This window comes from Ambystoma mexicanum, chromosome 6p (genome assembly GCF_040938575.1).
Source record: "Ambystoma mexicanum isolate Mex_15411 chromosome 6p, UKY_AmexF1_1, whole genome shotgun sequence".
NCBI classification, from domain to species: domain Eukaryota; kingdom Metazoa; phylum Chordata; class Amphibia; order Caudata; family Ambystomatidae; genus Ambystoma; species Ambystoma mexicanum.
In genome coordinates, this window is record NC_090935.1 from 522,661,201 (window position 1) to 522,687,838 (window position 26,638).

At 49.6% G+C, this 26,638-nt stretch overlaps 1 protein-coding gene across 4 annotated transcripts in view; it reads left to right on the top strand.

Moving 5' to 3' along the window:
• KIF2A (kinesin family member 2A) overlaps positions 1–26,638 on the top strand; it is a 1,079,703-nt gene that overhangs the window by 604,091 nt on the left and 448,974 nt on the right. The gene's annotated exons all lie outside the window — the stretch shown is intronic.

The window sequence follows — 26,638 nt, forward strand, 5'->3', positions numbered from 1 at the left end:
AATGGGTGTGGACTCTCCAACAGGAGCATGCTTTAGATTTTCAAGACAGTTGCACACACATTCCTCCTGTCTCCCGACAAGAACTACAAATGGCCCAGCTTCTGCAAGAGGTTCAGGCAATGCTATGCAAAGGGGCAATAGAACCAGTCCACCAGCACGTCCGGGGCATACTCCAGATACTTTCTGGTGAGGAAGGTGGCAACCAATACTGTACTTAAGATTCCTCAAGTTCGTAAAATCCCCAATGTTCAGGGTGGTCACGTTGCAGCACTTGCTCGGCCAGCTGGAGGAAGGGGATTTTCTGGCAACTCTCGACCTGGAGGATGCATACTTCCATATTCCAATTCACTGCAAACATTGGATGTTCCTGCGTTTTGTCATCTAGGGGCGGCAATACCAATTTAAGGCCCTTCTTTTCGGCCTGAAATCGTCTGCAAGGGTATTCACCAAATGCATGGCCTGATAGCGTATCTACGCCTCAAGGGAATCCACGTCCACCCTTACCTGGACGATTGGCTCATTCGGTCCCGTTTCCGCACACTGGCAACCCAGCACACATGGGAGACCATCCAACTTCTGACTTTGCTAGTAGTCTCGATCAACTATTTCAAGTCCTGCCTAATGCCATCTCAGAATACACTGTTCCTGTTCACCCAGCTTAACACAGTATTGTGTCTGGTGACTCCCTCAGAAGAGAGGATGGAGGCCATCCTGTGAAAGGTCCAGAGGCTGTCCACAGCGTTCGTTGGAACAGTCCGGCCCATCAAATCCCTGCTGGGGATGATGTCTTCCTGCATCCGTCTGGTTTGTTTTAGGAGGCTCCAAATGAGACCCCTTCCAAGAATTTCTGGATGCCAGCTGGCAACAGGGTACTTGCACATGGAGCTCCCTCAATCGGGCATTCCATCAAGCTCTCATGTTTTTATTTTTGTTTTATTGTATTGAAGTGCTATTTTGATTAGACATTTCCAACTTTTAACACTGTATTAAATCACTGTATTTACAAATACAATATTTCATTATTGACATCCTCATATAAAATCATAATTTTAATTTTATCACTCTGTTACAAATATAATATTCATATATACATTTACAACATATTTCATATTCAATGTATATATCAATTGCATAACTTTCACGATTTGCCCCCTATAATGTGTATGATCTCCTTCCAAATATGGAATGTCACTATGGTGATTACTAGCAATTCTTCCCGTTGGCGTATGCTCCAAAACTGATCAGATCAAACCCCAAGGGTGTGTGCTCAAATCTGCCGTAGCTTAACCTGTAGTTGTCTTGTGATATACTAAATTGAGTTAATAAATAACTGCTGGTTTTGACTGTGACTACATGGCCTTCCAGTCACCAATGAAGTCTAGAGTGGGAAATATGTTAAGATGCAAATAACTAATGAAGCATCTTTCCTTACTTGTATAAGTTTTAGATAAATAAGAACAAGGCACACTCGGCTTAGAGTGGCACATTCTTGGTATAGATTCCTTAACACCAGATTACTCATGTTTTGATCTTGATCCCATATCGGGGTTTTCGTTTTCAACTCCTTACAGAATAAGAAGTACGTGCATTCATTAGGAAGACCAAGGTCAATATTGTCCAGGAATGTAATTACTGATTACTTTAAATCCTGAAATACTGAGTTCAACTCAGTATGATCATTAATTTTAGTAAAAGTATGAAGGAGTGACTTGCTATCAGTTCCAGCTTTGCATGGCATTATATAAAATTGTACTCTGCATCAACCAGCTTGCCCGAAGAGATAAGAGTCATAATTCACACCGAAAGTTTTTGGCTGGTACTGCCTGAGGTACCCCAAGAATATACCACAACAATTTAGCTTCCAAAGGGTCTAACCAATAGTGGTCAGTTCGACCACACCTCACGCAAGGAGCCCCCTTCCAGATCTCTCCATACCAGACTACAGTCACGACTGACACTTCTCTGGAGGGTTGGGAGCCCACACAGGACATTCTCACACCAGTGGGACTCTGGTTCCCGGAGGAAAGTGTTGCAAATAAAGTTGTTGCATTCGCTGGACCTTGCTTGTGCCCTGGATTTCTATGTGGCATGCATTCGTAATTTTTTGACCTGCGGTTCATGGAACGGCTCTGTCTAAGGCTTCCATCTGCAGGTTGCTCTCCGGTTGTATCATGCATTGCCATCGTCTGGTCAATAGACCGCTTCTGGCTGCCCAAGAGCCAACTCCACCAGAGCATTGCAGCAACGACACTGTTTCTCTCTGGTGTTCTCCCGCTCAACATCTGCAGGGCGTCTATATGGAGGTCGACCCACACCTTTCCGAATTTGTACTGTCAACAGGGATTCCATGGAGGAGTGCTGGTTCGGCCAAGCGGTGCTGCGCAACCTGAGTCTGTTTCAGGGGTAAGTGTGTATTGCTCCTGTGAGCCATGCCACCTCCCATGGTTGTGTATATGTACTGCAGTGTAATTATATTCATAAGCATGTGAATCCATGCAAGACGTCATGCTGTAGAAGGTACATTTTACTTACCTATAACTCTTGTCCTCCAGCATGTCTTGCATGGATTCACATGCAAACCCTTCCTCCCCTCTCTGGCTCTTATTGGTTCATATTGCCACTTTACGTGTGCTACCAAATTTGAAGATGGCCAGCAGAGGTGGCACTTAGGAGGACGAGTCTCATTGACTGGGGGCAGTATGACCCAAATCACACTGATAGGCTATAGAGGGGATGAGCAGTTTAAAGCTAAATGGCTTTCTATTTACTGAGGATTCCCAGCGTGACGGCGGCAAATACTCTTGAACATGTGAATCCATGCAAGACCCATGCTGGAGAACAAGAGTAACTTGTACCTTCCTTGGTGTGCATGCATGCATTGGCATTCTTACCTTACCTCTTCTCTCAGTTGTGACATGCAGGAAAAAGTAATGGATATCCTGTTTGATATGAAAACTTGCTTCTCTCGGTCCACCGAGAATGTCTTTCAATCTAAAAAAAAAGTGGTGTTCTACAGGGGGGAGGTTTTTACTCTTTTTACAAAGCATTTTTGAGCATCAATCAAGTTCCTTGATTGCTCTCAAAGAGCGAGCCTGTCTTTAAATAACCCTCCTTTCTGATGCCTGTTAATCTGCTTAGAATCGCATGCTTTGCATATGCTCTGAAATCCAGTGGTAACCGCAGAGTATTGCATCTTGTCTTTTGGGGACTGAAAGGGGACGTCGGCATAGGCGTGTCTGTAACACTATCTCTATCGTGACATGTAGTGCACCCAAAATCCCTCGCGCGCCGATGTCCCTCAGATTGTTTTTTTCCGCCCTGATAACTGGTCGCCCTGTAGCGGAGCTCTTACAAGAGACATTGTTTATCTTACCGACTTGTCGGTTATTCCCTGTTAAGTTACTTCGGTCACAAGAACATCTTCGATGAAGACAGGGGGATTCATCTATGGCTGTGGATTTCGGCGCCTAAAATCCGGCAGCTGGATTTTCCACGTGGTTGGGCCCTCTGGCTGACCTATACAGTAGGGAGAGTTGGGTCGGGCTGGCCATATCGTCGGCATGTCTTTCCTCCTTTCCCCTCTTCACCCTTTTGGTCTGGTCATCTTTCCCTTTAGCTATGGAAAGTACTCCTTTTAGATTCTGCCCTAAGTGTAACGCCTGTCTCCCACTAGAGCACGACGTAAAGCGATGTGCAGTCTGCAAACTCATTTGGCCTAAGACCCTTAAGGAGCGCCGTGTAAAGCGGTGGGCCGCGTACGGTATGTCGCGGGTGGAACTCCCTTCCCCCACCGCCACACCCGCTGAGAGCGACGGGGGTACCTCAGATGACCAAACATCCGTTGCGGATATTATAGACCTTGAGGCGGACACTTCTAGATCGGCCACGCCCATCCCTGACCTTTTAAGGCCTGACTCTGGTCTTGCTACAGGGACAACACCCGGCGACCGGGGCGTGCAAATGCATCACACTAAGCAGACAACCCCTACACCGTTTTCGACGTCTGCGTCGAAAAAGGTGAAGGCGCCAACAGGGCCGCCGAAAATTTTGACGGTTTCCTCGGATCGCTCGGATCCAATGGCTTCCCCACATCCGCAGCAGTGTCTTGCATCTGGGCAACAAAAGTTAAGTAAGGGCGCTACTCCAAAAACTTCTCGTGTCGAAATCCGACGCTGCGACGGTCCCGAAGGCCGTGGTTGGCCCAAAAACTACGGCTAGGCCTCTACCCGAAAAACCAACCGCTAGGCCCTCTAGCACCGTGAAAGGTAATACACCTACCGATAGACCATCAGAGCGACTGTCTCACGCCGATTATCGAAGGCAGCATCGAAAGAATTACGGTGGCGGTGGGTCTTACTCCGGTTCCGCCTAAAGTTATGGGACAAGCCACGGAAAAAACTTCAGATGCGTTTTGGGATCCCGATTCAAACGATGCGTACGAAGATAGTCAAGAGCCTCCTTCAGACACCCTAAGAGACACTTTTCGGCACCGTAGGGTTGAAAACGTCGCTTTTCTAACCGTAGGCACGCCTGGGTCCACTAAATGGACTAGGGAGAAGTTCGAAGGGTGTATGGATCGGCTCGAGAAGATTATCGGTTTTTCTGATCGGCCTTCCCCAAAAAGGTCTCGGGTAGACCCTAACCTCCAATTTCCTTCTCATTTCCAAGAAGATAAGTCTTCTGCCCCCGTCCAGCAGAAAGACATTGTCCACATGGACACATATAGAGACATTTATAATGAAGAGGAAGAAGCTTCATTTCTACAAAGTTATAAGGAGGAGCAGCAGGATACTACAGACAACTGGGAAGAAACACAGCAGGAAGGACAAGACCCATGGACACAGCAAGATCAGGACACTGATGTTTTGTGCCTGGATTCTCCTCCGTCCACTCCGGCTCGCCAGGCCTCACCTGTATGACTAAACGGCATTCAAATTTGTGTTGAAAAAAGCAGATGAACATTTTCAAATCTCCACTCAAGAGGCTGTGCCTGAGCAAGATTTTGTAGAGGATATCCTTAAGGAGAAGCCTCCATCTAGCCAGGCCATCCCCCTCCTTAATTCTATTAAGAGAAGGTTGGCCCCCTCATTGGTATCACCAGCTCAAACTCGGGCAGTGAACCCATGAGTGGAAAAGTTATTTCGCCCCTCCCCTTCCGACCCTCTATACATTAGAGGGCACGCCATCCCAGATTCATTGGTAGTGACTACCACTCGAAAAAGGGCAGGGGTACCCCTTGCCACGGGGGAACCGCCGCCGGACAAGGAATCCAAAAGACTGTATGCTCTAGGCAAACGAGTCACTTCGGCTGCTGCATACACTACGCAGATTGCTAATAATACCACACTATTGGCAAGCTATGCTGACACTCAGTGGAACTTGCTCCAGGAAGGCCTGCAAGATGTTCCTGAACCTGCCAAATCCAAGCTTCTCTCCATTGTAATGGAGGGAAGACCAGTTAACCAGCATGTGATCAAAAAACACCCTGGACACTGCAGACACAGCAGGCCGGTCTCTGGCCCAAGGGACCCTACTTAAAAGACACGCTTGGCTGCGTACCTCAGGTTTTAAGCCCAAGCCTCCCTCATCAATAAGCCCATTGAGGAGTCTAAGCTCTTCGTGAAAGTGGTGGATGAGGCTTTGGAAACAGCCAAGAAGGAGCATGAGACTCCGAAGTCTCTGCAACAAATCACACAGAAACCATCCCCCAGAGAGGTAATAACTCTCGGCGGTCCTTTCGAGGGCAAGCCCGTGCTGGTCAAAACCACTACGGCACGGGGAACTTCAACACAGGACAAACTTCTGGAAGCCCTGCATACTACCCTTCAAGGGGTCAGAAATGCGGCAAAGGCAGAGGTAGAGGTCCCAATCCCAGAGGAGCCGCAGCCTCTGGTCAGAAATGACCACCAGATCCAGGTCCCCTCCCATGTCGCCCCAGTCGGGGGGGGGGTGATTGACATCTTTCCTCATGGCAAGGGAGTGGATAATTTCAGACCAGTGGGTCATAAAGACGGTCGCCCACGGGTATTCGCCCGACCTCCACAATTCAGACCGCCGTGCTCACAGTGCCTTTTACCGGACCATCTGGAGATCCTGAATCAAGAGGTGGAAGCACTGCTGGGAAAGGACACCATAGAAGCCGTCCCTATTCTTCAGGTAAACAAGGGTATTTATTCAGTGTACTTCCTTGTACCCAAAAAGGATCTCACCATGCGCCCTGGTCTAGACTTGCGCCCAGCGAACAAGTTTATAAAACCCCAGAAGTTTCACATGGTAACACTGCAAGAGGTGATCCCATTGCTGAAACAAGGGGACTACATGGCAACATCGGACATGAAAGATGCATACTTTCATATTTCAATGTTGCCAGCGCACAGGAAATATCTAAGGTTCATGATCGAGGACAGGCATTACCAATTCAAGGTACTCCCCTTCGGCATAGCCTCAGCGCCAAGGGTGTTTACCAAAGTCCTGGCAGTGGCTGCAGCACTCCTGCGCAGACTGTCGGTCCCAGTTTACCCTTACCACGACGACTGGCTCATTACAGGGGACTCATTCGACGCATGTTTTTCAAACAACCAAAAAATAGTAGATTTCTTCAGTCTGAGTTTCTCAATTAACAAAAAGAAATCCAGTCTAGTCCCCAGTCAAACAAAACTGTCTCGGAGCTCTAATTTGGACGAAGGACGGTCTCGTCTTCCCCTCCAATGAGAGGGTTAAGAACATGCTTTTTCAGATCCCTCAATATGTAGCCAGTCGGGAGGTGACGGTGCGCAAGGCCATGCGCTTGCTAGGAATGATGGCGTCATGCATATACTTGGTTCCCCATGCACGGCTGCGCATGCGTCCCATGGAAGAGTGGCTCAACAGCTAGTGGTGTCAGGCCAGCGGACAATGGGAAGGTCTGGTAGTTGTCTCGCCAGCCCTCGTTCTCTCTCTGCAGTGGTGGTCAAGAGAAAACCTCTTGAAGGGGAAGACCTTCACCACCTCCACAGTGGAAGCCACTCTCACTACAGACGCATCTCTCACAGGGTGGGGGCTCACCTGCTTCAGCAGACAGCGCACAGAGGTTGGTCCCCTCAAGTAGCGTTCAACCATATCAACTTACTGGAGCTATTAGCAGTGTTCAAGGCTTTGAAGGCCTTTCAGGTGCAACTACAAGGGAAGACGGTGAGGATTCTAACGGACGGCACTACAGCCATGTATTACCTGAACAAACGGGGGGGAACTCACTCTCCAAGGCTATCCAAGCTGTCCCAAAACATTTGGATATGGGCTCTCAAACACAAGATGTTTCTGTTGTCCCAGCATGTTCCAGGGGAACTCAATCTTTTGGCAGACGTGCCGAGCAGAGATTTCCCTCTGCCCAAAGAATACGAATGGCGGCTACACGAAGACCTTGTGTCCAACGTCTTCGCAGAATAGGGGTTCCCAGAAACCGACCTGTTCGCTACTCAGGAGAACACCCAGTGCCAAGACTACGCCTCCAGGTACCCCCAGAACCGATCCAAGGGGAACGGACTCTGGATACCATGGTCAGGGAAATGTGTCTACGCTATCCCCCCCCCAATAGCCCCCCACCCCCCCACCGGCTCCCCTTCTCAACAAGATGGTGCACAAGATGCACCAGGAACCTGTTACCATGATTCTTGTGGCCCCCATGTAGGCCCGCCAACCCTGGTTCGCTCACCTGATGGAAATGTCCCTCTCCCCGACCGCCAGGACCCGAGGTTCAGGGGGGGTCTCTGGACGACGCCCTCAATTCCCGCACGGTCCGCCCACAAGCCTCGATGGGACAGGAAGTGGCGGTTCGTGCGTTAAGGACGGAGGATTTAAATCGAGCCGGGGAGGGTATGAACTCTACAGCACCAGCTCATAGCCTTCCCCCGGACGGTCTGGTCGCCTCAGCTCGACTGCCTGGAGATAACGAGCTGGGCAAGGAGACCGCGGAGGCAACCCAGCCGCAGCTGGACGCCACAATCACAACAGACGGATTGTGTGCGTCGGCTCAACCGCCAAACGCAGCGGCTGGCAAAAGGGAAGACAGAGAGGATCGCCCACCCCCAAAGCCCTTCCCGTTCCTACCTACTGGTCTGGATGCGCCGGCTCGACCTCCCCCGATCGTCGCAGAGGCGGTCACGCTGGGCCCACCCGCGGGACGCGGGCAGATCCCTCCGCTGCTGGCAGGCCACGGGGGCGGGGTCCATTTCAAGGAGTCAGTCGCCGAGGAGAAAGCTTCTCCCGGTGTGGCGATTCGCCCTACGGGCGGACCCTCTGACCAAGGAGTCTACAGCGAGCGGTCAGCGGGCGGGAGCTCCCCGGCGAGGGCCGGCTCAACAGGGGCGGGCAGGGGACTCCAGAGCCCGGGATGGGAGGGAAGGGGCGCTGTGCCAGATCCAGCGACGCCACAAGACCCATCCAAGAACTTGGAGTGCACCACTACACCCGAGCTCAACAAGGGCTACGACTCCAAAAACGCGACTAACAAAGACGCCCCCAACGACGGGGTCAACAAAATTAAAATTGAACTGGAGATTCATCCAATAGTAGCAAGAGAGGACTTAGCTACCCCTCCCTCCAGCTTGGGAAACTTGGAAACAGTCTGGTCGGACGACTGTTCCTGCTCATCAATAGAGGATTCAGAAAACGATCCCACGCTAAACCAAGACCCAGCACTCCTGCCAGTCAACTTAAAGTCAGTTCCATCGGAGCTCTTCGATAAGGACCCCTCATTCACTATCGACAGAATGTCGCAGAAAGTCCTAATCCCAAGAGAGCACAAACAAGCGCCGGAGAAGGATGAAGAAACCACCTCAGGCAAAACGACCATAACAAACCCCCTCACGCACAAGATACTAAAGAATTACCAGCGGCCAGCGCCCACAAAGCGGAGCAATGAGGTCCTGGAGCCCCTAGCGGGCGCTCTGGACAAATTCTTTAGCAAACAAGGAAAAAGAAACCAGAACGTGAAAGGCGAGATTTCAGACGCAGACCTTCTGGAGGGGTCCCAAGAAGAATTAGCTCAATTCAACTCTCCTGCTATTCCAACAAAACTTACTTTCAACGTACACCCCCAAAACCCCAACACCTCGAGTCCCCAGTTTCACGCCAATAAAAGATGGCATTTTGGGAAACCGCCGGCAAAGACCATGGATCTCACATCTTTAGACATTTCTGCTCAGCCCTCAGCTCCATCATACAAGCTCAACAAGGCAACTCTGCCTAAAGAAAATTCCTTACACGAGGGGGTGTCAGAATCAACACCCACAGTGACCAAATCAGACAGTCTCAGTTCGCCAACCAGAAATCTGGATCTAACAAATCCCAACTCGATGGGACCTACAACGCAACCCTTGCTTTGCAAGCAAATACAAGCCAACGCCCATTCGGAGCACTTGATAACGCTTAAAACGCCTACGACCAGTCGACAATCGGAAACTCAAACTCCTAACCCGCGCACGTTAACTCCTCCGCTAAGGAACAGGAGACAAAGCGAAACTGTGGGAAATTCAACAAAAGAAACACCAAACAAAAAACCAGACTTAATGATGATAATGTCTGCTATCACCATAGCCTTAGCTCCATTCACAAAACTATACGAATCATTGAACGATTCTGTAAAGGACCAAGCATCATTGGCGGCACTGGCTCAAACAAAACTTACGTTTCTAGAAGTTTTCATCTATTCAAAAACTGAAAATAGGAAGACTTCAAAACACATCAGTACACAAACAACGGACCTACAACATCGAGAAACGAAAGCAGTACAGTCTCAGACTGATTTCTCTTCGGAGAAAATATTCCACTTCAAAGCAGGCACTGATGATAAGACCAGCAACTCTGGCTTGGAGGCTCACGCCAACACCCCAGCAGTACCCACGACCACGGGTAAATGGAGCTTAAAAACACCTCTCCTAAGTCTTAACTTTGAGCCAACAAAGAAAGCACATGGAAGCCACACCAGTGGAAATCAAAGCATTCTTAAATTCTCAAAACTCTCATCGAGTAAGACTAAAAAGAAAACCAACGGTTGCATCATCAACGAGAAAGACCAAGATCTCGGAGTCTCTTCGGCTGACCCACCTACGCTTCCGGTCCCAACAAAGAAAGTAAAAAGCGGACCACCCGTGCAATCCAAATCGGCTATGGCCCAACCCCAGAGCTCGAAAAAATCTTCATCGTCGCCTGATAGAAAATATATCAAAATTTGCCCTAAATTGTCGACTCCAAAAGCCTCCCAGCAAACTATTGCCAGTCAAAACATCAACAGATCGCCCTCTTGCACCGAAAGCGACCTAATAGAAGACGCCCTGGAACTCGCGTCTCAATGGCGGGCCAAAGAACCAAAATCGGATAATAACCGGGGAGCTAAAAGGAAAACAGTGTCTTTTGAGCGAAGCCATGACAACGATACACCTCCAAAGAAAATCAGACTGTTGGAGCCCAAATCCTCAGCACCACATAGGGCGGAAGACGTGAAACATACGTCCTCGGCCGGGACCAAACAAAGACACTATTCGAGCCCCAAAAAATGGGAGGAAGCCATTAACGGGAAAAACAAGCATTCTCCCAATAGGTGGAAAACTCGAGTGCACTCGAAACAAAAAAGAGACTCTATAGATCGTAGCCAAATAAGGGAAAGACCCTGGCAGACCCCCCTGAAAATCCGTGAAAGAGAATGGAAACGCACCTGTTTAACGAGAAACAACAGAACAACTGACACGCGCTCTTTCTTTCTGCAGCCCAGCCTTAAATCAAAGCATAATCAGGTTCTAAATAGAACCGTAATATTGGACCTATTCCAGCAAATCCCGGCGCTCAGATCAGTAACATCTGACTGTCTAGACGTAATTGAATTCTCGGGTCCCCACAGCATAGACAGTGTCTTTATCCACATATCTTCAGCTAGCACGAGACTCAAACTCAAGGCGGGGGCCAAAGCCCTCAAAGAACTAGGCTACTACTTGGAAGAATTACACGAAGACAGGGTGAATCCTAGCCACACATCGATCGGACTAAAGGATAGAGATCACACATACATCAGAGGCCGTGTGCCCCCATATAAGACAGACACTTCCCCAAGAGACCGAGCTTCACATTACGCTTCTCCCAATTTTCAACCGGGCAATAAAGCTCAAGTCAGGAGCGAAAGGAAGACATTTGAGGCCAACCATGACGATCACGCACGACACCGGGTCTCACACTATAGACCTTATAAAAACGTCGAGGAAACTAGAACCTGGAACCAAGAAGATAGGAGCCCACTTGGAAAACAGCACGGAAGGGCACCTAATTGGGAGACGAGAAAAACTGTCAACTACAGAGACAGATGGGAACTGCAGTTCACTCCAATCAAAACCCAACAATGGCATAAAAGTGTGCTGAGTGGGTCCAGGAGCGAACACAACGAAAAACAGAGTAACAGGGTTTCAGATCGTGACCTGAAGGGAGCCCTGCAGAACTGGAAGTCACCAAAGGACCAAGCTCACTCCAGTAACAGTACAAGCGAACTATACAATCATTCACGTCCCCATCGGCAAGATCCGGAAAAAAAAAAGAGGGTCCGGGACGCAGGAAAGCCTCTTAACAGAAATAAGAAGATAGCCACGATCGACCACGAAAGGAGTCAACGAAGAATCTGACAACCTTCATCAGACCGCAAGTAAATTAAAAATGGGGTCGTGGAACACAAGAGGATACTCCCACTTGACACTCAAATCAGATGTGCAACTGGGGTCATTCGACCTCCTTTGTCTACAGGAGACGTGGCTCCTAAAGAAGCCAACATTAGACGGCTTCGAAATCGACTTCTCTCCAGCTACACAAGGAACATTAGGAAGGCCCACCTCAGGCCTCCTGACAGCAGTCAGAATCTGCAGCGGCCTACAATTTAAACAAACAATACCATCGAATGCGTCAATCCTAGCTTCCTTGATATTAGAACTGAAGTCTGGAGAGTGGGTGAACGGGAACAAACCAACATCGTATCTAGTGATAAACACATACTGGAATCCAAAAGTCGTGAAGGAAGCAGAACTCCTTGAAACCATCGGACAAACAATAGAGTCCTGCCTAAACATGATGGCATTAGACCACATCATAATATGCGGAGACTTAAACTTGACACTACCCAACATTGGCCAAACTACACCAAACTGGGATCCATACTCCGCATTGGTACCCAAAGACTCTTCGACAACTCGAGACTCTGATCGGAGAGGTAAAGGATGGGAACTCCTTATGGATGCACTTGATCTTCATAATCTTCATTACTTGACCTCTTACACACCAAACTGTATTCCAACTTGGGAACAAGGCTCTCGTAAGGCCTTTCTGGATCACATATACGTATCCAGAAACCTGCTCGCAAAGACATCTGCATTCGAAGTCATAAGAACCAAAAACAGTGACCATAACCTCCTGATGGCCATATGGTCAGTCCCAGAACGGATATCGGAGGCAAACAGACAGAAAATGACCTCGTCAATTCTTACTAACGGCGCAGGGACTAGACTAAGACTCACCGCTGAAGCAATAAGAAACATCACAAGGACCTACGAAAGAACTACTGTTGCTCCAGGGGAAGCAAATACACCTGACTATTACCCCCTGTTGATCCCCTATCACCAACAAAGGAATGCTCAAGCCTTAGCCAAAAAGCCATACCACACGCATAACAAGCCATTGGTGGAGAAAAGAAGAGAATTGAGAAGAATCTTACGCAAAGCGAAACCTCGCCCCTCAAAACAAACAGAGGAGGCAGCAGTATTCGCGAAAAAATCCTACAAAAACTGGCTTAAATCACACCGTGCAATTCTGTACCAAGAAGACTCTGAGAACATGTTAAAGACCCTAAGTGGGAAACAATCTAAAAACTTCTGGGCCCTGATTGACCCGAAAGGAGACAACTCAAATAATGCTTTAGCCAATTCAATTGGAGAGACGCATTGGAGATCTTTTTTCTCGGATATGTTTGCCTTACCAAAGGGTAGCACCCAAGAAACCATACAGCTCCAAAAAAATCGATGGGATATTGAAAAGGACGAAAAGGAAATCTGCGAAAAAATAAGGAAACTGAATAACTCCCGGGCACCTGGACCCGACGGAATCTCCAATGTGGATCTCAAAAATAACAGCGAAGTATGGGGCGCACTAATATCTCGAATATTCCAACAATGCGCCGACACCCAATCTATCCCGAAATCTTGGAAGCTAGCAAACGTGGTCCCAATTTTCAAGAAAGGCGATAAAGCCAATCCAGCAAACTATCGGCCAATCGCCTTATTGGACACCATTGGGAAACTATTCGGAACTTTTCTTCTGGATAAATTCAAGATATGGGTAGCCTCCTCTGAATTACACGATGACTTTCAGACAGGATTTGTAAAAAATATCGGAACACTGGCAAACATAATGCTACTGAGTGTACTGAAAGCCAAGGTGTTAGAGGGACGACCAAAGATATACCTGGCTTTTATAGACCTCTCTCATGCATTTGATACGGTCAATAGAGAGCTACTTTGGACAAAACTGAGGACACGGAACTGTCCGACTTCAATCCTGAACCCAATCACCGAGCTGTATTCCGGAACATCTATGAGGGTTAGACTCAATGGAAACGGCCAACTTTCAGAGGAGATCAACACTTACAGAGGCGTAAAACAAGGGTGCCCACTAGCCCCCGCATTGTACAATGCGTTCATTGGCGACTACCAAAACTGGGACCTCACTGTTAGAACATTCCCCCCCAAAATTGGAGATGAAAAGGTTGGGAGACTACTCTACGCCGACGATATTTTATTATTGGATCAAACCGCCATAGGACTACAACGTAAACTTACCTCGCTTTCAGAATATCTTGAGGTTAACGACCTGATCCTAAATTCATCAAAAACAAAAATAATGATTCTTGAAAAAACCACAACACAAAAAGAAAAATCAAAATGGTCTCTGGCGGGAGAGAGATTGGAGAAAGTAAAATCATTCCGATATCTGGGAGTCACGATCAATACAAACCGCTTTGAAACTCCCATGCAGGAATCCTTGATCGCCAAGACTAAAATTATGATGACACAAGCTCGATTGATGGACAAAAAATATGGAAAATTCTCATTAAAACCAGTGCTGAACTTCTACACAGCGAAAGCAGTACCCGCCATCATTTATGGTGCAGAGGCGATGCTCATGATTCCGGAGCGAATATGGCTGAAGCTGGAAGGCTTATTTTGGAGGAAAATTCTAACACTCCCAAATTCTACCCCGATGGCTTCTATCCGCAGAGAAATCAATGTCATCTCTTTAAAAGGAAGAGTCAAGCTAAACACCCTAATGCTGAGCCGGAAAATCAGGCTATCCTCTGAGAAGATCTTCAAGGTAATAAAGGAAGAACTCAAAAAAGGAGAGAATAACACTCTAGCCTCTTGGGAGCAAAGAAACACGGAAATCCTCGATGAAATCGGAAGCTCATGGGAAGAATTGGAAAGTAACCCCACCAAAACAACAAAAAAATTCAAACAAATGGATTGGATTAAAACGCTGGAAGAAGCGGCCAAATACAAACTGACTGCAGACCTTCCAGTGAACCACCAAAAACAGAACGAACCCATGAGCTATCTACTACAAGGGCCTAGTAAGCAAATTAGAAATACATTCCTAAGGGCTAGGCTGAATCTCTTAAATACGAAAGAAATCTTATTCATCAGGGGTTCTGCTCCTAACAACCTCTGCAGATTCTGCAACAAACCAGAAACAGTAGAAACCCTGAGGCACCTTTTGCTGTCATGCCCGGAACTGGCCGCAAAAAGAATGATGCACATGGGACATTTATCTAAAAACAGCAGGTGCGGGGAGGAAGAATACTGGTGGAACATCTTGATGTCAGTGGCAAATGTAAAATCAGTATCTGCAGTCGGTCAGTTCTTTCAGAATATAAACCTGAAGAAAGAAGAGGCAACCTGAGAGCAACCGGGAAAACTAAAAACTCTACCTGACCAGGCGGTGAAGCACAAAAGAGAAGATAAAAAACAGCCTTTTCATGTTCACACCATTTGTAAAAACTGTGAAAACAGTTGAATCAAAAAAAAAAAAAAAAAAAATTGTAACAAATTCAAAACAACGAATGGAATTTTTTTACAAACCCAAAATGTCAAAAAAAGTATTTAAGACAAAAGTGTTTTCAGTTCGTTCAAAATTAATTGGTTTTGTGATTTGTTAAAATCACATGTAACCCTGTGGTTCTACGGCCACAATCTGTTTTTCAAGGGCGTGTATAATTGTCTCCCGAAGTCTCAAACTAGGTTGGCACGGGAGAGCAGTGCTTCACGCTTGCCTTCCATAGCTGAGCTTTAGCGCCTGGCTCCTGAGGAACAAGTGTACGCCAATTCCAGAATCTCTGGTTCTAAATCTTGTGCAGAAAGCAAGGAGTGTACAAGGATGTAGTATATAAGAAAGTTGCTCATGTTCTTCCTCTCCGCTTTATCTAAAGAGGCCGACCTTTTTAAGGCTTCATTTGAGGATATATTGTCTTTTAAGACTTTAGAGGATTCTGGCATCCAAGTTGACTTCAAAAGCATTACCTCAAAAGAGACTTTCTGTCTGAAAAATGACTGCCAAGAAGCATATTGGGTCTTCTCCATCTACATCCTTTCAGAGAATCAGTAGCTTAATTAGTTTTGGTGGCCATTATGCGAAAAACATTTGATCCTCTGCCCTCTTGTAACTTGGACCTTCTTACTTGAAAGACTTAATTGAAAGACTTTCTTTTTAGTGGCTATTACTTAGGCAAGAAAAGCAACCGAGCTTCAGGTTCTCTCTTCAGTAAATCTTTGTCCTTCCACCCCCAAAAAAGGGGGCAATTGCATGACACATTGTCTATTAAAGATGCATACCGACATATTTATCCATTCAAATTTAAATATTCCCAGTCCCCTGCAATTATATACCATTCATATTTTTTGAACCTGCCATTTACAGTTCAAGATGCTTTCTTTTGGGATTGCATCAGTCACCTGATAACAATGAGAAAGGTTATGAAACTTGGCGTCATGTATACTTCTCATTCCCTTTGCATGTCTAACATGCACCCAGAACAAGAATGTCTCGCCACTGGTCACACGCATCTGGTGAATGAGGCTATCTGGTGGTGGTGTCTGTAAAGGTGGTAAGCTCGTTGCAGTGCTGGACAGAACCAAACCTGTCAAAAGGGCAAACCGTTTGTCAGCCTGCCAGTTCAAGTTACTGTTGCAAAAGATGCATCACAAGCTGGTTGTGGGGCACATTGTCAAGACGCCAAAGTACAGTACAAATGGACAGAGCATCAAGCTTTGCAACACATGAATGTGCTGGAACTACTGGCAATCAAGATGGCCCTGTGGCAGTTCCAAGGATTTCTTCCAAACAAGTGTGTGCTTTTGAACACCGCCCACACCAAGACATGTTTTACATAAGCAAGGTGACACAAACACAATGTCATCTCGCACAACACACTTGGCACTGGTGCATGACCAGGAACAAGTTCCTTCAGGATCAGTATGCCAGTGGTGCGAAATTGTCTTGCAGACAACTTGAGAAGAGTTTTGGACCTACAGCACATATCAGAACTAAAGACCAATATTCTCACAGATGTTCAGACTGTGGCCATCCACTAATGGACCTTTTATGCGTCAACACAGAAAGCAAAATGCTCAGTCTTCGTCTCAGGTACCCAGAACAGGGTGTCCCTAGGCAGCACCCTATGGCTGCACCTGTCAGGGATGTTTGCATGCACTCCATACCACCCCTCTAACCCCACCTGACTCAGTTACCCAGGCTGGTAGTTGAAAACTATTTCAGGTACATTTAACCCTGCACCCACGTGGGCAGGACAGCCTGGCACCCTCACCTCCTACGGATGTCACCATACACACCAATCAAGCTATAGCCAGTGTTAGGGAGAATTCTCTGTTAAGGCTAATTTCCCAAACCTAGTGAGTCCCCCAGCAGCTTTGCTGGATTTTTGGGGTTTATTTTCTTCTCCTGCTAAGAGTGAGACTCTTTTTCTCCCACTCTTAGACATGATTTGAGATATCCTTTCACTTTGTATTGTGTTTTATGAGCTATGGGCTATGGGGTCTTTTACTCCATAGGGTTTCATGTGGTTTTTGGTAAGTGTGTTACACTGCACCCTCAGTGCAGTAACACAGGGGTGTCATAGTGACCCCCAAACATAGACTCCATACCCTTGGACTGACTACTGTCTCCCTGGGCATGTAAAGTCACCATTGACTTTACTAGTCTTAAATTGGGAACAGAACCAGTACAAACCATCATATTGTTGAAGTACTGGTAGGGGTAATTAGATTGCCCCTGGGTCTGTTTTTCGAGGGGGTACTGTGCAGTCCCCCCTCGTCGAGTTTCTGGCTGGTGGCAGTGGTTACCACGCGAAATATTCCACCGGAATATTTCCTATGGGATTCTTCCCATTCATTTTAAACGCATCACTTTTTGGTGCAATGTTAAAGATACCGCCGGGTTATTTATTTAATATTTATTCCCCGGTTGGGTCTTTTCGCCAGGACTCGGTTTTAAAATGGCGTTTGTGTTCGCCTCTGTGACTCCAACCCAAGTCGAGCCCTTTGTTCCACTTTTTGGCGGGCTTCTACACAGAAGCCTCCAAAAGTGGTGCCACTCTGTCTGGGTCTACAGGATGTGTGGGAGGGGGTGTTTAGGCACCCTGGACTGAGTTGCCTCAGCAACTCAAGTCGCACTCTTGTGTGATTGGCCCAGTGGTGAGCCGCCCGGCTCACCACTTAGCATGTTTGAGTGACAGCTAGGACTGATGAATGGGGGTTTTCTGCATAAAAGCAGGGCTTTGGGGACTGGAACTTCAGACGTCGCCACAGGACCAAAGAATCCGAAGAGGGAGAAGCTGAGCTGACCTGCAACGACGACACCACCGGTGGAGCCCTGCTGAACCGACTCACCACTTCTTCCAACGACAGAGGAGATCTTCATTCCGAAGAGTCTTCTTCCTTTGACTGGTGGGGATAACCAGTTTGCCCGCCTTTTCGCCTTCCCGGATCATCTCGTGGCTGCCTTGCCTGTGCCAAGCACCCCGGCAACCGGGACACCACGTTTTACCACTACCGCGAATAAAAGGGTAGTACCTTTTCACCTGAGAACTTCGCGGCTGGTTTCTTCCCTGGCAGTGCAACGACCTTCAGCTTTCCTCCACGTCGAGATATTCTCTTCCTCTGGACGACACCGCGACTTGCACCTACTGCCAGGAACAACTGCCCCCGCTGGAGGATTCTCTCTGCTTTCAAGGTACTGTCCGCCTGGCCTCCCTCGCAACGGTCTGTGTGGGGTGTCTCGTAAATCCTCAACTATCCACTTGGGTTGGCCCTAGGCTGGCTAACTGATCTTTTCTGAGCTGAACCAATTCCTTTTTAAACTCTCTGCAAGACTTTTCAAGCCTTTTAAACTGTGTGATCTTGGGCGCATTGGTGTTCTACTTTCTCTAAGAGGGAGCCGGGCCTCTGAACTTTTTGCTCACAAGTAGACTTTGACTTTCCTGCCTTGCTGAGTGCTTCTAAAGTATTGTGTTGTGTGCTTTTCTAATTTCTGCCTTTTCCCTCCCTTTTTTGATAACTTATTGGAGTGCCATCTTTAGTTAAGCACTCACCTCTGTCTGAAAATAAGTGGTGTTAACTAAGACTTGTCTAATGAGGAATAAGGGATGTATATATATTGATAGTGACACTGTTTTGAACTTGCTTACAATAATAGTGCTGGAGTGTTTCTAAGTGTCTTTAAATAAATAATTATATACTTTAATACCAAAGCTCTGGTCAATGTTTGCGTGTGCTACTGTATTTTGGTACCTATCTTGTATACTCTATATGCTGTCTAACTCTTCTTGAGAGAAGTCTGGCTGCTCAGCCACAGCTACCAGGTAAATCTGGGTGGTACAGACTGCTACCAATTGGGTTTACTGCCAAAACCTGTAGTCTTAAGCCTTTTGCAGTGGTCCCTAAGGGAACTGCACAGGTTTCTGCCTAACAGCCAGTTCACAACCTGCTAACACAACTGAATACGCAGATAAAACATCCAAGTCCTTGACAGCATGGCTCCTGGGGGCTTAGTTTGACTATTTACGATTGCGTCCATGAAGCATAGACATTTTTGAGAGGCAAGGACACCTAACACTAGACACTGCTAATTTAACAAGTCGGAGTAGCTTATATGTGCACAAAGAAGCACATCTATTAAATTGGCTGCTCACTGGCAGATATTGATGCATACCTGCTTTTTCTCCAGATCTCCAGTTTGGTTTACAACTCGCTTAAGGTACACTTGACTGCACTAGCAGCACACACCACCTCAAAACACAAGGTGTCATGGTGAAAGGTGCCAGTAGTTAAAACGTTTATGGAATGAGTAAAATACATTTACCTGCTAGTTGCCCACCCACCACCTGGCTGAAATCTACATTCGTTTCTTCAGAGATTAATAGGACCTCCTTTCGAGTCAATGCTAAAGCCCCTTTAAAAGAGCTCACTTACAAACTAGGCTTCCTTGTTGCTGTTGCTTCCATCCGAAGGGTAAGCTAACTGCAAGCCCTTTCAGTGGATGAACTTTCTTTTTTATTTTCACAAGCATAAAGTTATCTTTAGAACACATCTTTGGTTTGCTTCAAAATACATATAATAATATCATGTGAAAGTCAGAGGGGGGAGCACTGCAGTGTTTGCAGAGCAGTGATGATCTACCTTAGTACCAAAACAACTATGGAAGACAAGCCAATTATGTGTGTCCTTTGCAACAGGTTGGGAAGGTGATCCAGTAACTAAATCCACTATTGCAAGATGGGTTGCTTGTTACATAGAGCTCTATCACACGTTGGCTCATACATCTTTCCTGTTAACTCTTAAAGCTCACTCCATACGAAGTAGCCTTCAAAGCAAACATAATACTAGAAGCTATTTGCAGGGCTGCAACAGGAGTTCAGTGCATAAATTCACACAACATTTCGAAGATATGCAGGCAAGGTTGGATTCTCAAGTGGGCCAACAGTACTGAAACCTCTTTTCCAGATCACCTGCCACTTTCTCCAGGTACTGCTAGCTAGTCTATGCAAAGCATGGAAGTCTAAGCAGTTTTACAAGCATCAGAAGTTGACCATCGCTTTCCCAGTAATCCTGTTTTGTGGCTTGTATGGGCTTAGAGTCTCGTGAAGCCTCCCCATGTGGAAACAGAGTCTCAGCATATTGTCACGCCATACATCATACGTCGTGTCAGAAAAAAAACCTGAGGATTTCAACATCTTAGGTAATCAACGATCATGGCTTCCTGCACACACAGGAGAGGGAAAGTGTGACGGGAACACCGCTGTCAACACCCTTTTTGAGTTCTAAAAAACAAGATGTAATACTTTGATCCCATCACTAGATGGCACCCTAAGCGAAGCATATCATTCTAAGGCGATACATGCTACAGAAAGATTAGTCGATAAGTAATGCTCACTTGTGCTCGCTCTGTGCCTCATGAATACATGTTTGAGCGCAATAATATTCCTTTCTCCAGCATGGGGTCTGGCATGGATTCACATGCTCATGAATATTCCCCGTCGTCAGGCTGGGAATCCTCGGTAAAGAAAAAACCAGTATCAGTTTCGTTTCTGATCTGTCTTTCGTAGTAATAACCAATCACTGATCTCTGTGTCATACTGACCACAGCCAATGACTGCCCTCTACCTAAGCCCCGCCTCTGGCAGCCATCTTCAGATTTTTACTGCACGTTCATGTGTTGGGATCCTCGTGCTATTGCTCTCGAGCGTTAGTGCTATTTTTTCACGTTTTTTCTCAAAAACTACTTTTTTTCGGTCAAAAGAGCCTCAAGCTCCACCGACTCTCTATCCGATCAACGGGGACCCGTGTCGGATTCGTCTGCGCCCCTCAAGGGTGAAGATTTCATCGAGCTACGCTTTTGGAGGACTCCAGAAGTTTCTCAGGCCCGGTCATGGCCCAGGAGAAGGGAAGCTCGACGCCCGGAAAGCTGTTCAGGGTCTGCCCTGGATGCCAGCTGCAGAACGTCTTCAAGGAGGACGAACACTCTTTTTGTCTCTACTGCCTACATGAGGACAAGACGCACGTGGAGAAGGACTGTGCGTTTTGCGGCAACATGTCGGAGCGGACCATGAAGGACCGCCATCAACGTCTCGCCAACTGGCTAGAAGGGAAGAGCCCGTCCGGCGAGAAGAAGAAGAAATCCGAGCGGTCTTCTAAGACCTTTGAGGACGCCCCGGCGACGGGGGTCCAACATAAGGCCAAGCACCGCGAGTCCGCTGGCACCGGGAGCGCCGAACGGTCGGGCTCTACGGGCGCCAGGCAGGGCGCACCCTCCCCGGCACCATCAACCACGAGCCAACGCTCTGGGTCGGGTAAGAGGAAGGCCGAGCACCCGGCGAAGCTCCTGGAGAGGCCCCGGTCGAGCTCGAAAGTGGAGGGGGAGCGAGGCGGTGTCCCCCCCTCAAGGATAAGGCGGTGAGCGCCCCTAAGGTGGTGAAGGCCTTAATCCATCCGGCCAAGCCCTCTATCGAAACTGTCGCGGCGGCCCTGGCTCAGCCTGTGCAGGCTACACCAGTGGTGGCGACCTGGGGGCTCAGAGTCTCCCTACCACCTCGGAGGGAGTCCTCTTTTGTGCCCATCGATAGGACCCCCGTGAAATCCCCCGAGGGGAAGAGAAAGGTGGGGGCAGGGCGTCGTAGATTCGGCCTCAACCTCGGAGGAGGAACTGGTCGAGGTCTTAAGCCACGGCCTCTGCGTGGAAGAAGACCGACCCGTCGGGATGGATCCCGACGCAGGTGACGACGACATCGCCGAGGGTACCGACGGGGCCCCTGTTCGCCCGTCGGATTCCCCTCTGCCAGCGCCGCGAGACAACTCGGCGGCCATTTTGTTGGCTATACAGTCCTTATGCTCAGAAATAAGGACGAGACTACCGTTACCGACGGAGGAACCTCTCCCGTCTGGTGACCCAGAACCGGGACCTTCTGGTGTTCCCCCTACTAAGAAAAGAAGGATCCACCCTCCACCTCCTTTTCAGCCGTCGCGCCCCGTACAGCCCTCCTCCCCGTCCACCCGAGGGGATGATACGGGGACTGACACGGCAGCGACGGGTACGGACGACGAGGTATACGACGAGGATGTACCGTCGTCGCCTCCCACCAGGGCTTCTCCGCCCGACGAGATTGGATCGTTCCACTCCATGATCACCAGGGCATCCGAGCTTTTCTAACTCTGCCCTGAGGAGAAGAAGAAGGAAGGTTTTCTTTATCAGCGGCGCGAGGCCAAGAGGAAGACGGTCCTCTCAGTGCCTCTATTGGACGACATTTGGGATGAGGGCCTCACCCTCCTCAAGAACCCTTCAACGATGCCAGCTAGAAGAGACCGGTACGAGAAGAAGTACCGGGTCCCGGACACGGCCCCCTGTGCCTCCGGGCGCAGCCTACCCCGGACTCCGTCGTCTCCGCGGCGGCCAGGAAGAAAGCGGGGGGGGGGGTGCGGCCTCCACATCGACTTCCCCACCGGACGGTGAGGGAAAGAAATTGGACGCTATGGGACGCAGAGTCATCTCGTCGGCAGCGACGACGATTAGATTAAAGCGTCCAACGCCTTGGCTATCGTGGCCCGCTACGACAGGGAGCTCTGGTACAAACTGGCTCCCCTGCTGGACTTCCTGCCGGACGACAAGAGGACAGAGGCCCTGGAGATCCTGCAGGAAGGTGAGGTGGCTTCTGACCACGCCATTACCGTTGCGACGGACATCGCCGACACTGGGTTCCGCCAGTTGGGCAGCAGCGTTTGCCTTAGGCCGCGTGGATGGCTCAAGGCTACGGACTTCCGTCAAGACGTTCAGACCAGAGTCCTGGACATGCCCTTCGATAGGAACAACCTGTTTGGGAAAACAGTGGACGATTCCCTTCAGGCCATTAAAGCGGACACTGAGATGGCCCGGGCCCTGGGAGTTCTGCAACAACGACGGACGCCCTTTCGGAGCAGCGGAGGCAAGGGCGCCTCCAAAGGTTCCGGCGGCGGTTTCTCCACCTACCGTCAAGCGGCCCGCTCGTCGTCTCAGGAGGCCTACAGAGGACGAGGCAAGTCTGGCGGACCCCGCCGTCGTCGCCAAGGAGGTCAAGGCGGCAAAGCCTCGTCGAAGCAGGATTGAACCGGCCGTGGGGTCGGGCCCCCACCAAAGCACCCCGGTGGGAGGCCGGCTCGCGAGCTTCGTCAGCGTGTGGGAGTCCATCTCCACCGACCGTTGGGTGCTGGACGCCTTGGCCCGGGGCCACGCGCTCGAGTTCCAGAGTTGGTGTCCGCGCGTCCCCCCCGTGGCCAGGAAAGAACTTCACGTCCCTCAACTTCTCCTGGAGGTAAAAGCGATGCTCAGGAAGGGCGCCATCGAACTCGTCCCAAAGAGGCTTCGGGGCTCCGGAGTTTACTCGAGATACTTCTTCGTGAAGAAGAAGACGGGAGGATGGCGCCCCATCCTGGACCTGCGACGTCTGAACAAGTTCATCAAGGCGCAGAAGTTCCGGATGGTCACCCTCCAGCACGTCCTGGGTCAGCTGGAGGAAGGAGACTTCCTGCCGTCGTTGGATTTGGAGGATGCCTACTTCCATATTCCCATTCTAAGGGGGCACCGAAAATTCCTCAGGTTTGTGGTCCAAGGGCGTCATTACCAGTTCAAAGCCCTTCCCTTCGGACTACGGTCGGCACCCAGGGTATTCACCAAGTGCCTCGCACCGGTGGCGGCGCAGCTGCGCCGCGAGGGGGTCCACGTCTACCCCTACCTGGACGACTGGCTCATCCGAGCCAAGACGAAGGAGCTCGCCATGGTTCACACGGCAAGGACCGTCCAACGTCTCACGGACCTGGGATTCTCCGTGAACTACGCCAAATCCCACCTGGTACCCGCGCAAGACGCTCTGTTTCTGGGAGCGAGGCTCAACACAGTGTCCCTTCTGGCCTCCCCGTCGGAGGAGAGGACCAGGACCATCCTGGGCAAGGTGCAGCGGATGTTGGTGGCAGACGCGGCCAAGGTGAGGTCCATCAAGTCCCTCCTCTGAATGATGTCTTCCTGCATCTACCTCATTCCCATGTGCAGGCTCCGGATGCGCCCGTTGCAGGAGTTCCTGGATGCGCGCTGGATCCAAACGACGGGCAGCTTCGAGGAAAGGATCACACTCGACGAGAGTTTCCGACGAGCGATCCGGTGGTGGGGCACCCGCGCGCATCTGACGGCGGGCATGGACTTCCAGACCCCAGCACACCAGGAGACCGTGACCACGGATGCCTCCCTGGAAGGGTGGGGAGCGCACACCGAAAATCTGCACGCAAGAGGCCTTTGGCTCCCGACGGAGAAATCCCTACATATCAACGTCCTGGAGCTCCGTGCAGTGTTTTGGGCCCTCAGGTCCTTCCTTCCGTCCCTCAAGGGCAAGGTGGTGAGGATCTTCACCGACAACACCACCACCACCATGTTTTACATCAGGAAACAGGGCGGAACCAGGTCCCCAGCACTGTCCAAGGAGGCGCAGGACCTGTGGCATTGGGCCGTCGGCCAAAGGATATTTCTGGTGCCGTTTCATCTGGCAGGGATAAAAAACACCATCGCCGACTCACTCAGCAGGGAGCTGCGCTCGTGCCACGAGTGGGAGCTACGGCAGGATCTAGTGGATTGCCTCTTCCGACGGTGGTGCACACCCCAGATCGACCTGTTCGCGACGGCGACGAACTCCAAGTGCCGGAGGTTCGCCAGCAGGTTTCCCCAGGCGAGGAGCATGGGCGATGCTTTCTCGTTCCCCTGGGAGGGCCTGTTCCTCTACGCGTTCCCTCCTTTGCCACTGCTAATCCGGCTCTTCAACCAGCTCAAGAGGTCACGGTGCAGGATGATCCTCGTCGCACCTGCGTGGCCGAGGCAGATATGGTTCCCGGACCTTCTGGACTTGTCAGCGTCCCCGCCAATCAAGCTGCTGGTGGACGCGGATCTACTCTCCAGGGAAGGGGGCGCCATCCTCCACCACGACCCGAAATCGCTGAACTTGCAGGCCTGGCTCCTGCAGCGCTAGAGTTTGGAGGATACGACATACCGGCCGACTGCAGAGAGGTTCTTGCAAAGGCCAGGGCGTCCTCGACTCTTAAATGCTACGGACACAAATGGAAGAGGTTCTCTGTCTGGTGCCGCGCACAGAAGATTAACCCTCTACGGATTACGGCCCCCAAGTACTGCCGTACCTGCTGACGCTGGCCAAAGCTGGACTGGCACACGCGTCCATCAAGATTCATCTTGCTGCGATCTCCCGATACACCAGAACCACGGGGCGGACGTCCTTGTGGTCTCATCGTCTGGTGAAAGAGTTCATGAAGGGACTGTTCAGATCGTTCCCGCCGGTGAAGGCTCCGGCCCCGGCGTGGGAGCTCAACGTGGTGCTGACCAAGCTCATGGGACCTCCGTTCGAGCCTCTGCACTCAGCTCCGTTGAAATTCCTGTCGTGGAAAACAGCGTTTCTTGTGGCCATCACCTCCGCACGACGAATGGGAGAGATCCAGGCCCTTTCCTGCAAGGCCCCGTACTTGACTTTTCACGCAACGAGGGTAGTGCTCAGGACGCACCCCTCCTTAATGCCCAAGGTACCGTCGGACTTCCATTTCAACGAACCCTTGGTGTTGCCTGTGTTCTTCCCGTCGCCTTTGTCGCCGGCTGAGAGGACTTTGCACTCGCTGGATGTGGCTAGAGCGCTAAAGTTCTACGTGGACCGCACAAAGTGTTTTCGGAAGACGTCACAACTCTTTGTGAACTTTGGACCTGTCAATCAGGGGAAGGCTCTCTCGAAGGCTTCCATTTCCAGATGGCTCTCCGGCTGTATCATGTACTGTCACCGGTTGGCAAACCGACCACTGCCTGGCCGTCCGAGAGCCCATTCCACCAGAGCGATCGCAGCTACCACGGCGTTCCTATCTGGTGTGCCCCTGCTGGACATATGCAGGGCTGCTACGTGGAGGTCGACGCACACCTTCACGAAATTCTACTGCGTCGACCGGGATTCCAGGGAGGAGTCCAGGGTCGGCCAAGCAGTGCTGCGCAACCTGTTCGCCTGAGGTGAGCCTGGTGAGGAGGTAAGATGCTTAATGTTGAGTTTGATGTAATGCTTAATGTTGAGCCTTTGCCACCCCCCGTGGTTGTGCATGTGTCTACTGCTATGTATTCTTTATTCATGAGCATGTGAATCCATGCCAGACCCCATGCTGGAGAAGGAACAAGTTACTTACCTGTAACTGTTGTTCTCCAGCGTTGGTCTGGCATGGATTCACATGCGAACCCTCCCGCCTACCCCTCTGCGGCTCTTCACTTGGTCATACTGCCACTTCACGTGCTTCCAAATCTGAAGATGGCTGCCAGAGGCGGGGCTTAGGTAGAGGGCAGTCATTGGCTGTGGTCAGTATGACACAGAGATCAGTGATTGGTTATTACTACGAAAGACAGATCAGAAACAAAACTGATACTGGTTTTTTCTTTACCGAGGATTCCCAGCCTGACGGGGAATATTCATGAGCATGTGAATCCATGCCAGACCCACGCTGGAGAACAACAGTTACAG